The following is a 13,695-nucleotide window of genomic DNA, read 5'->3' as shown; positions in this document are numbered from 1 at the left end:
TTTATTAAATATAATAGTACATGCTAGGCTCTTGAATATGACATGTTGGCTATTTTATATATTCATAACCTATCAGTAATATAGAAATTATTTTTAATTTTTCTCAAAGAAGAATGTAATATACCTAACAAATGCATGCCTTTATAACTCACCATTTTTATTGCTCTAGCTTTTGAAAAAATATAGTCAAGTAATAAAATTCATATTTTGATCTCTGGATTTAAAGAAAAAACTGTAAAATAATTATATGCATTAAATGAGTCCTTATTTATGAAGCAATAAACACAAAGAAACTTTTTTTGCATTTGCTTTGGAAAATGTGTTGAAGTAATTAAAACTAGACAATTAAGTATGTTGAATACCTATGAAGGACCTTTGTGTCTAATGTCACATAACCAATTTTATTTCTACATAACTGGATGCATTTTACATTGCATGATTGCATATTTTCATAGATTAGATCTACCAGAGTCCAGATTATTCATTCGTAGAAGAAATAAAAAGTGCCGAAAAGGGAAAAATTATTGACGTTTATTAAAAGTTGGTCTAATACGTTGAAAAGAGTAGTTCTGCAATATATTTTTAGCTTTTCATTTTCTTTTGCATTTGTCAGAGAGAAAATTCGATGCTTATAGGATTTCCTTTAAGCAAAGAAGAAAAATTACTTTATGTTGATACCCTTTCTGAAATACATAATTTATATTTTAAGACAGTACTTAAAATAGTGTCAAAGCATACTTCAGAAAGAGAAAAAAAATTCAAGCATAAAGAAAGGCATCACATAATGGTAAATGAATAATCTAAGAAGATATAACCATCCTGAAGTTATATGCATACGAAAGTATCGAGTCCAAATAGTTGTAGAAAAACTGATAGAACTGAAAAAGAGACAACTGTATTATTAAAGGACTTTAACAGCTCTTTCATTAATTAATAAACCATTCAGATAGAAAATCAGTAAAGATATGGTTGACCTGAACACACTACGAATCAAGGTGGCAGAATTGATACTTATAGAATATGATTTTTGACACCAGCAAATTATGCAATCCACTCATGCTAACATAGATCAGTCGCCAATATAAACAGTATTAGGCTTATTAAGTACACTTTAAGAAATTTAAAGAATAAAATCATTTTATCAGAAAACAATTTAATTAAACTAAAGTTCAATAATATAAACATAGAAGAAAAATTCTTCAAAATATTTAGAAATTAAACAACATATTTAAAGTTCATATGGAACCAAAAAAGAGCCCGCATTGCCAAGACAATCCTAAGTCAAAAGAACAAAGCTGGAGGCATCACGCTACCTGACTTCAAACTATACTACAAGGCTACAGTAACCAAAACAGCATGGTACTGGTACCAAAACAGAGAAATAGACCAATGGAACAGAACAGACTCCTTAGAAATAATACCACACATCTACAGCCATCTGATCTTTGACAAACCTGAGAGAAACAAGAAATGGGGAAATGATTCCCTATTTAATAAATGGTGCTGGGAAAATTGGCTAGCCATAAGTAGAAAGCTGAAACTGGATCCTTTCCTTACTCCTTATATGAAAATTAATTCAAGATGGATTAGAGACTTAAATGTTAGACCTAATACCATAAAAACCCTAGAAGAAAACCTAGGTAGTACCATTCAGGACATAGGCATGGGCGAGGACTTCAAGTCTAAAACACCAAAAGCAACGGCAGCAAAAGCCAAAATTGACAAATGGGATCTAATTAAACTAAAGAGCTTCTGCACAGCAAAAGAAACTACCATCAGAGTGAACAGGCAACCTACAGAATGGGAGAAAATTTTTGCAACCTACTCATCTGACAAACGGCTAATATCCAGAACCTACAAAGAACTCAAACAAATTTACAAGAAAAAAACAAACAACCCCATCCAAAAGTTGGCAAAGGATATGAACAGACATTTCTCAAAAGAAGACATTCATACAGCCAACAGACATATGAAAAAATGCTCATCATCACTGGTCATCAGAGAAATGCAAATCAAAACTACAATGAGATACCATCTCACACCAGTTAGAATGGCAATCATCCAACAGTCAGGAAACAACAGGTGCTGGAGAGGATGTGGAGAAATAGGAACACTTTTACACTGTTGGTGGGATTGTAAACTAGTTGAACTATTATGGAAAATAGTATGGCGATTCCTCAAGGGTCTAGAATTAGATATACCATATGACCCAGCCATCCCATTACTGGGTATATACCCAAAGGATCATAAATCATGCTGCTATAAAGACACATGCACACGTATGTTTATTGTGGCACTATTCACAATAGCAAACACTTGAAATCAACCCAAATGTCCATCAGTGACAGACTAGATTAAGAAAATGTGGCACATATACACCATGGAATACTATGCAGCCATAAAAAAGGATGAGTTTGTGTCCTTTGTAGGGACATGGATGCAGCTGGAAATCATCATTCTTAGCAAACTATCACAAGAACAGAAAACCAAACACCGCATGTTCTCACTCATAGGTGGGAACTGAACAATGAGATCACTTGGACTCAGGAAGGGGAACATCACACACTGAGGCCTATCATGGGGAAGGGGGAGGGGGGAGGGATTGCACTGGGAGTTATACCTGATGTAAATGATGAGTTGATGGGTGCTGACGAGTTGATGGGTGCAGCACACCAACATGGCACAGGTATACATATGTAACAAACCTGCACGTTATGCATATGTACCCTAGAACTTAAAGTATAATAATAAAAATTAATTAATTAATTAATTAAATAAAATGCCAAGTTACCAAAAAGAAAAGGAATTAAACAACATATTTTATAATAATATAAGTAAAAGAAACAAATTTCAGTTAATAATAAGTAATATTTTGAATAATAAAAACATAAAACTACAAATTGCCAAAAACTGTGTGATTCAATGAATGCAGTACTTAAAGGACAATTGATTGCATTAAGTAAATATAGTTAAAAGAAAAAGATAAAATAAATAACCTATGTTTCTTCTGAAGGATCTGGAGACAAAAGTGTAATTTAATCTTAAAATAAGGAAAAGAAATTAAAGCAAAAACAAATAAAACTAAAAATAATAACCTAAAAATCAACAAATGAGAAGGAGAGACACAAATTAACACTATCTGAAAAAAGACACATCCCATGGGCATTAAAAGGATAGTAAAGAAGTACTATGAAAAATCTATGCCCTAAAATTTGATAATATAGATGAAATGTTCCAAACTTTTGAAAGACACAAACTGTCAAAACCTACACAGAGTATATAGATGACCTGAATATTCCTACATGTATTAAAGTTATTGAAACAAAAATTAAATACTCTTTATCAAAGAAAGCACCAGGCCAAGATGATTTTACTTGTGAATTCAACAACGTTTAAGGAAATTCAAACGTTTAAGGAAAAAGTGATATCAATTCTACACAACTATGTTCCGAAAATAGAAGCAAAACGAAGTCTTCTTAACTCATGTTATAAGCCAGTATTACCCTAATGCCAAAAACAGTTGAGACATTACAAAAAAGGAAAACCATAGACCAATATTTCTCACAAATAGAAGTACAAAAATCCTCAACAAATATGAGTTAACTGAATACAATGTGTAAAAGTATGCACCATGAACAAGTAAGATGCATTCTACTTGTGCAAAGACGGTTGACAATGAATAACAATATATTCATCTACATCAACAAGATAAAGAAAAAAATCATGTGATTATATCAACTCATTGATAATAGCATCTGCCAAAATCTAACACCAATTAATGACAAAAAAAATTCTCAGAAATCTAAGAATAGTGAGGAACTTTCTCAGCTTGATAAAGAACATTACAAAAACAAAAACGTATCTACAATTAACCAAATATTTACTAATGAGAGAAAAAGACACTTTCCACCTAAAATTGGAAAAATGAAGGAAGTCCTCTCTCACCGCACCTTTCCAACCTTGTACTGGGAGAAAACTAGTTGTTTGAAAAGTAGTACAATAAAATAAGAAAATGAATTAAGTAACATATGATTGAAAAGGAAGAAGCATACCTGTCTTTATCCACAGATGGCATAATTGACTATGCAGGAAATCCCAAAGATTCAAGTAACAAATACCATAGAAAAATAAGTGAGCATAGCAAGAACATTGGATAAAATATTTATATATAAAAGTTAATTTCATTCACATATACCAGTATGAAAAATTGGAATTTGAAATAAAAAAGATTTGCACAAACCAAATGAAATATTTAAGTGTACATGTAAAACCCCCTACAAAAAGTAATAAAAAATTCCAAGAATATAATAATGAATGGAGATATGTTCCATACTCAGGGACCAGAAGATTCAATATGATTGAGATGTCAATTCTTCCAACATGACTTACAGGTACAATACAATCAGAATACCAATTATACCAGAATAATTTGTAAGTATCAGGAAACTCATTCAAAATTTATATGGAAAGGCAAAACACCTAGCATAGCCAATACACTACTGAAGAGAAGAACATGACTGGAGGACTTACACTACATGATTAAAAGCGATAATAATTAAGACAAAGGTAGTGTGGTATAGACGAAAGAATAGTTACATAGATAAATATTATTGCAAAGAAATCCCAGAAGTAGTCTCACAACTACAGTGTCAACAGAATTTTTACGACTGGCAAAGACAATTCAAGGAGAACGGATAGTCAGCAAATGGTGCTGGAATACGTGGGCATCCATAAGCAAAAAATGAACCTAGACAATCCACATTCATTTCACAAATATTAACTCACAATTGATCAAACACCTAAAAGTAAAATGCATAATTATAAAACTTCTGGAAAAAAAATCACAGGCTGAAATATACATTTACTTGGATTTGGCAGTGAAATTTTACATACAAAGCACAAAACAAAAATGACCCATGAACAAAAAACATGACAAAATGGATTTTAATACAACTAAAATATTCTACTGTATGAAAGAAATGTTGAAAAAAATAATGTACAAGCCATAGACTAGGAGAACATATCTGCAAAATATGTATCTTCTATAGGACTTGCTTACAAAATGTACAAATAACTATTAAAACTAAACAATAGGAAACAGACAACCTAATTTAAAAAATGGGCAAAAGATCTGAACAGACACCTTATCAAAAAGATATACTCATAATAAATATTCATATAAAAAGATATTAAGCATCATTTGACATTAGGAAATTGCAAATTAAAACAATAATGTGATACTACTACTCACCTATTAGAATGGCTGAAATCCAGAAACAATGAAGACCAATTGTTGACTACATTGTGATGCAAGAAAAACTCCCTTATTTACTAGTGGGAATGCAGAATGATACAATCATGTTGGAAGAGATTTTGATATTTTCTTACAAAGCTAAATGTAATCTTGTCATACAATTATATATATATTATACATATAGTGATTATATATAATAGTGATTATATATATACATAATAGTACTCCAATATGTTTACTCAGATAAATTTCAAGTTATGTCCACATAGATTTCTGCATGTGAATGTTAATAGATGGTTCATTCATAATCTCCAAAAACTTAAAGGAACAAAGATGTCCTTCAATATGGAAATGGACAAACCACAGTACATCCTACAATGAGATATTATTCAGTAGTAAAAGAAAATGAGCTATGAAGTTACAAAAAAGTCTTGAATGAATCTTGAATATATATTGCTATGTTAAAGAAATCAGTATGAAAAGGCTACATGTCATAAGACTCTACTTAAATGGAATTCTTGAAAAATCAAAACTATAGATACATTACAAAGATCAGTACTTACCAGCAGTACAGTGATGAGGAGAAAGAGTTAAATATGTGACACCCAGGGAATAGTTTAGGACCATAAAACTATCCTAAGGATGCTATAGTGGTAGATATATGACACTGTGCATGAGTCAAAACACAAAACTTTACTAAACAAAAAGAGTGACACTCAATGTAGAAAAATTAAATAAGAGTTCAGGTGGTCCCAAGTTGAAAGGCAAAATGTGACAAAAGAACTTGACTGTATTACAAATATAGGAAACAATTTTGTTGAAGGAGATGAAGAAAAAGTTACTGACCTAAGTAAACCTGAAAATGAGTGAAGTAAAGACTAAAAATATTTTTAAATGTACACGAGTATTATACTCTAGTTAATAAAGATATTTCCATGAGGTGCATATTAACAATTTGTATACTGCTTTACATGTATACTGAAAATTAACAATTAAATAAATAAATGACAAATTGAAACCAGGTTTCTCATTGGTGGAGTAAATGTCTACAGACAAGCAAGGGTAGGTGACTAGAATGATCCATGTGGTAATAAATTAGATTTGGGCACGTTAATATGAACCCCGTTTGCCTTGTCATACACACAGATGCAGTCTATAGAAATATGTAGATATGTGTATACATATCAGTGAGTATACACACACATATTTCTATTTAACTGAGTGGATCTAGAACCAGTGACAACCCAGCATCAATGTTTACACGTGGCATTCATTTTTTGGTTTCTAATTTTATTTTCAAAAAAAAAAAAAAAAAAAGCCAAATTCTTTGGATAAATATCTGATTCTAGGCCTGAGGCAAGAATACTGAAAAATGACCCTAGAACACCTTGTAGTGCCACAAATTTAAAAAGTGCTAATGCACATGCGCACCCACAGATGCACACATACAAAGATTTCAATGTGTAAAAAGGACAGAGGGGCCAACTATAAAAGCTCCCAAAGACCAAAGCTGAAATAATTTGAACAAAATAAAACAGTGTTAATTATAACCCAGAGTACGAAATAAATATATCTGAATCCATGCTGACAGACATAAATGATTAAATAAACAGGTAGATGTAGATAAGATAGATAAAACAAATTTCTTATGCAGAAAACTTGCAAGCAATTTATGTTGATATTGCTCTCTCAAGGATTAGGAGAACACCTCTCACTCCTAGTTTTTTTTTTTTTTTTTTTTTTAACGATTGCATATAATTGTTTGTTTAATGAAAGTGTAAATTGAACTCCATGGAAGCAAAAGCAGAAATATCGAGAAAGTCTCCCAAAATGGGTCACATTTAATTAGGCCTTAAAGAATGAGTTGAATTCAGTCATATAGAACTAGCCTTCTAACTGACCTTCCTGCTTCCCTCTTTTGCCTTCCTCTAAAATAGTCTCTACAAAACTGTTCAGAATTTTTTTTTTTTTTTTTTTATACTTTAAGTTCTAGGGTACATGTGCATAACGTGCAGGTTTGTTACATATGTATACTTATGCCATGTTGGTGTGCTGCACCCATCAACTCGTTAGCACCCATCAATTCATCATTTATATCATGTATAACTCCCCAATGCAATCCCTCCCTCCTCCCCCCTCCCCCCTCCCCATGATAGGCCCCAGTGCATGATGTTCCCCTTCCCGAGTCCAAGTGATCTCATTGTTCAGTTCCCACCTATGAGTGAGAACATGCGGTGTTTGGTTTTCTGTTCTTGTGATAGTTTGCTAAGAATGATGATTTCCAGCTGCATCCATGTCCCTACAAAGGACGCAAACTCATCCTTTTTTATGGCTGCATAGTATTCCATGGTGTATATGTGCCACATTTTCTTAATCCAGTCTGTCACAGATGGACATTTGGGTCGATTCCAAGTCTTTGCTATTGTGAATAGTGCCGCAATAAACATACGTGTACATGTGTCTTTGTAGTAGAATAATTTATAATCCTTTGGGTATATACCCAGTAGTGGGATGGCTGGGTCATATGGTACATCTAGTTCTAGATCCTTGAGGAATTGCCATACTGTTTTCCATAATGGTTGAACTAGTTTACAATCCCACCAACAGTGTAAAAGTGTTCCTATTTCTCCACATCCTCTCCAACACCTGTTGTTTCCTGACTTCTTAATGATTGCCATTCTAACTGGTGTGAGATGGTATCTCATTGTGGTTTTGATTTGCATTTCTCTGATGGCGAGTGATGATGAGCATTTTTTCATGTGTCTGTTGGCTGTATGAATATCTTCTTTTGAGAAATGTCTGTTCATATCCTTTCCCCACTTTTTGATGGGGTTGTTTGTTTTTTTCTCGTATATTTGTTTGAGTTCTTTGTAGATTCTGGATATTAGCCCTTTGTCAGATGAGTAGGTTGCAAAAATTTTCTCCCATTCTGTAGGTTAAATGTTAGACCTAATACCATAAAAACCCTAGAAGAAAATCTAGGTAGTACCATTCAGGACATAGGCATGGGCAAGGACTTCATGTCTAAAACACCAAAAGCAACGGCAGCAAAAGCAAAAATTGACAAATGGGATCTAATTAAACTAAAGAGCTTTTGCACAGCAAAAGAAACTACCATCAGAGTGAACAGGCAACTCCTAGTAGTTTTACAGTTAAGAAGCTTTACAAACACCACTTCAGCCAAGTGATCAAGGTTCACTTCAGCAAAAGTAAGTCATGTTGGCATTATGAACTATGAATATGATGTGACACAATGGCACCATGCCTCCAAGGTCTTCCTCCCCAAAATGCATACCCCAATCTAAAGAGAAGAAAATATTCATGTAAATCCAAATTGACTTGATTTATCACACCAATTATCCTAAAATCTCTCATAAAAAGAAAAATCAAATAATCTGTCAGTCAACAAAAGGCAAAGGAGATGTGATTATTAAGTGTAATGTGGTATCCTGAATGGGATTCTATAGTAGAATACATATATTAGTAAGAAATGGAGGAAACTGGCCAGGCATGGCCTGTAATCCCAGCACTTTGGGAGGTCAAGGTGGGTGGATCACCTGAGGTCAGCAGTTCAAGACCAGTCTGGCCAACATGGTGAAACCCCGTCTCTACTAAAAAAATCCAAAAATTAGTCAGGCATGGTGGTGCACACCTGTAATCCCAGTTACTCGGAAGGCTGAGGCAGGAGAATCACTTGAACCCTGGAGGCGGAGCTTGCATCGAGCTGAGATCATGCCACTGCACTTCACCCTGGGTGACAGAGAGAAACTCCATCTCAAAAAAAAAAAAAAAAGAAAGAAGGAAGGAAGGAAGGAAGGAAGGAAGGAAGGAAGGAAGGAAGGAAGGAAGGAAGGAAAGAAAGAAAGAAAGAAAGAAAGAAAGAAAGAAAGAAAGAAAGAAAGAAAGAAAGAAAGAAAGAAAGAAAGAAAGAAAGAAAGAAAGAAGGAAAGAAAGAAAGAAAGAAAAAAGAAAAAGAAAGAAAGGAAATAAAGAAAGAAAGAAAAGAAACAAAGGAAATCTGGATAAAGTATGAACTTCAGTTAAAAATATGTGGCATTTATTCTTAAACTGTACAAAAGAAACTGGAGTAATGTAAGATGTTAATAATAGAGGAACCTGTATGTGGGATATATGGCATGTCTTACACTATTCTCATAAATCTAAAACTGTTCAAAAATGAAGTATGTATTTTAAATGAAATCTTCAAATAACATCTTCTCTGGCAATATGCTCATACTTCTTTAATTTTAAACATGAACTTCCTTGACCTTTTAGCTTTTAGATATTCAACAGTTACTATATTCATGTTGAAATATTTCATTTTCTCAAATCATTTATGTTTTACACTGAAAACTTGCTCTTACACTAGCTTAATCTTTTAATGGGGGTTATTTTAAGGTGGATTGACTCAATAATGTTAGTGAGACTTCACTTACCAAGCAGTTTAAATATATTTTGTACATAACGAACATTTAAGTCAATGAGTGTCTTAAAACTGAGGTCTGTTGACTAATGCCCAATTTTAAAAATCTTCTAGAACCTAATAAAATGTCACAAATGACAAGGACTGTTGAATCAGCATTTCTAATATTATTCAATTCAATATCTATTATGAAGTTCCTTTAATAGTTACACTGCAGCACATTTCAAAGTGCAATAAAATAGAGTTAAAGAGCATTTTATGTGAGCTAGACTGAAAGCAATTGCAGAAAATACTTCAATCTGAGTTTCTACTGTTTTAAGTTATGCTTATTGAGGTTTCTGTTTATGTTTTTGTTTATTTTTAATATATGCTGTTAGAGCACTCGGGAAAGCAATTTACATGGAAGATAAACAACTTGCTGACTGCAAGGTGTGCTGCATGAGCAAAATGGCAAGTACTCTCTGAATTGCAATTCTAGTTTTGCAGTTTATTTAACTGGAAATTGTATAATATAATAAGAAGCTGATTTGTTTCTTTCCATTGTTGTTCTCATATGCTACATACCTATGCACAATGTGGATAATGCAAGCCTTTGAACTTTGATGCTGATGACAATTAAGAGTTTTTGTGTCTTTCTTTGTGCTATTTTCTAGTTGCTATTAATATATTTGAACTATGCATAATAAGGGCATTTAAAAACAATCAGCACTCTTCAACGTTATTTTTTAATATTACTCAGTTAAATGTTCAATAGTTTCTGCTATGATTGACTTACTGTGTGACACAGGGTTAATTAGAAGTATATTTTGAAAATTCCAAAAATGCATTCTTTCTAGTTTTGGTTTATTAATTATTATCAGAGAACATATAACATATGGTTTTTATCTCATGAAACACACTGACACTTACTATAGTGCTCAGAATATCAATTTCTATCAATACTCCACAAACATTACATAAATAAGGTCTTTTTGTTGGTCAAAAAATTAAAAATTAAATATTATGCTGTAATATTCATAATAATCAGACTTTTATTGTTTTTATATTTTCAATATGTTGTAATTTTCATGTAATTGTTCCACTAATATCCAATAAGTAAATTTTAGGGTAGTCTGTTGCATGTTAATTGTGTGAAATGCAAGTAAAACAGTACATGAAAGAAGTTTGTGGCCTTTAAAAGCATACAGTAAAAGACAACAAATGAAACTGGTGCCCTGAGCCTACAACTCAAGGACTGGTAAAGCAACGTGCTTGAGATGGATGTAGTTGTACTGGACTTGCCATGCATTGGCAAGGGATTCGGTTCCCATGATGTTACACATATTTATAGAGACAGGAAGCAGAGAAACAACTAGTTATGTATGGAGGATAAAAAAAAAAAAAGGTGGGAATTTCCTCATTGAGGAAATTGCCTTCAAAAAGGGGAAACACTTCACAGATCTGACACTGGCATTAGCCTGCTATTTAGTTGAGCTAAATCAGACCTGGTGAGTCTACTTTTCAATAAGCAACCTAAAAGGTGAAACAAATGAACGTTCTGGATTTGTGTGTGTGTATTTTAATATGATGTTTAATGGGAAACCACTAACTATGTATTTATTATTGAGCTTAGGCAGATATACTCTGTTAACTTTAGAAATTTCTATTCCTACTTTGCTAAAACTTTTTTTCAAGCAATTGGATAGAAATATAATGATTATTATGGTGCTATGAATTTGCAAATCTTCCACATCCAAATTTTCTCTTGTTACTCTTTCTATCTCACTTAATTAAAAATTAATTTGTATGTAAAATTCTTTTACTTGGCATTTTATATACAAAGAGGAATTTATATATGAAGAAGTTGTATAAAAGTTCTTTGTATAAAGAACAAAGAACTTTTTCTTTCAACAACCATTTTGTGTTGACAATGAAAATTCTGAAATTTAGCCTTTAACTTTTGTTTAGTCTGGAATCTTTAAAAACTTTCTCTTTAACAATGACCTTCTGGGTTTCATCAAGATATATATATATATATATATATATATATATATATATATATGCAAAATATATATATATATATGCAAAAAATATATATATATATAGATATCTATAGATATATATATTCTAGACATGATGTGTTAGTTTCTGTAAGACATTATCACAAGCTTTTTGGCCTAACAACAAAAACAATAATTACCTAAATGATTTATAGATTTAGAAGTTGGACACAAGTCCCAGTGGGGTTAAATAAGGACTGCACTTCTTTTTTTGGAGGCTCCAGGGAGGAATTTATTTTCTTCTTTTCCACCTTCTAGAAGCAACTCACGTATCATTATTTTGTCTATTAAAAATGGACAATTTTAAACAAATAATCTTTCTTGGCACCCACAGGCTCTTTTAAGTCCGAAACTTCACTTCTATAAATCCTTTATATTAGAGAATATATCCTCCATTTTTTAATATTTTTTTCATTTCTTCTTTCTCCCTCAGAAGTTTCCAGATCACGAAATAAGGATTTCTGTACATCTTTACTTTTTGTTTCATATGGTTCATTTATGTTTTTATTTTATTTGGAGGCAGATAAGTATGATTGCATTATCCAAATAATGAAGTTTGCATTTAACCATACATTACATTATTTAATATATCCATTGAAATGTTATTTTGTAGTATGCATGCTTAAATTTATTGATTTTTTATGACTACTTTTGACAGACGTTTGTTATTATTTCCTAAATACAATATGTTCTCAAAACTACTTAGAAATAAATTTAGACATTTAACATCTCTTTTCTTCCTATAAATATGACTAATGTATATTTATATGTTAAAAAATCTATTTTTTTTTAAATTATCGCCAGCCATGGTTTACTTTTCTTGTCTTTGTGCAGCTCTCTTTTCTCATTGGGCACCTCACTTGAATCATAGTTGGTAGGCACGCTTTGAAGCAAGCATTTCTGAAAGCTTTACTCAGTAAATTGAAATGCTGCTAAGAAAAAAAACAAATCCAAGAAAAGATAGATTTTCTCTGGAAGTGGTATACTTTAGTATATTTTGCTCATTGTAAAATATTAGTTTCCTATATATCAACCTGCTTTCCATTAAAGTAATGTACTATTTTAGAGAGTAGTTCTAAAGTTGTAGCCAAATACACAAAAGAAATCACCATTCAAAGATTCTAGGCTTTTCTGTTCTTCTTGCATTTATGACACAGAAGCTAAGAGAAAGGCATGGAACAGCTTGTCCCCTAGAGCATTTGAGGTAAGCACGGCCCTGGTGACACCTTAATTACAGACTTCTAGCTTCCAGGATTGTGAGAATATATTCTTATTGTTGTAAATTTTATTGTTTTAAACAATACATTTCTATAGTTTGTTTATGATATTTTGTCATAGCAATTCTGGAAAACTACCAGAATGTTCTCTAATTAAAATAACAAATACATTTTCATTCAAAAATAAATAAAAATAAATATAAAATAAAATAGAAGAGTGAATAAACAAACTGCATATAATATGCTATACTATTTGTATATAACATAAGCACATCCACTGGAACAGTTTAAATCCTCTCTAGATTACTTACAGTACCTAATACAATGTAAAGCCTATGTAAATAGTTGTTATACTGTATTGTTTAGAGAAAATGGCAAAGAAAAACAAGTCTGCACATGTTCAGTACAAAGGAAACAATTCTATATTTTGGGGTTGGGGGATACTTTTGATCTACAGCTGGTTGAATTCATGGATGCAGAACAAATGGTACAAAGGGCCAACGGTATAGCAATAAAAAAAAAGAGCAGAGAAAGAAAGTAAATTCACAGTGGATATATCTGATAACACTACCTCGAGGTCAAAATCAACAGGAAGACCATGTTGTTAGCATGCACCCTTGATATAATGTCATTAAATGGCACTTTATTTCTGTGTTCTTCTTTTCAAAACCACATAACCTCAGAATAATTGAGAAAAATATCAGGCAAACACCATTGAGTACATTCTAAAGAAAACCTCAAAACTTTACCTTCTAATTCTCA

The sequence above is a fragment of the Rhinopithecus roxellana genome, chromosome 8, assembly GCF_007565055.1.
Source record: "Rhinopithecus roxellana isolate Shanxi Qingling chromosome 8, ASM756505v1, whole genome shotgun sequence".
Lineage (NCBI taxonomy): Eukaryota > Metazoa > Chordata > Mammalia > Primates > Cercopithecidae > Rhinopithecus > Rhinopithecus roxellana.
This window is presented reverse-complemented; position numbering follows the sequence as displayed.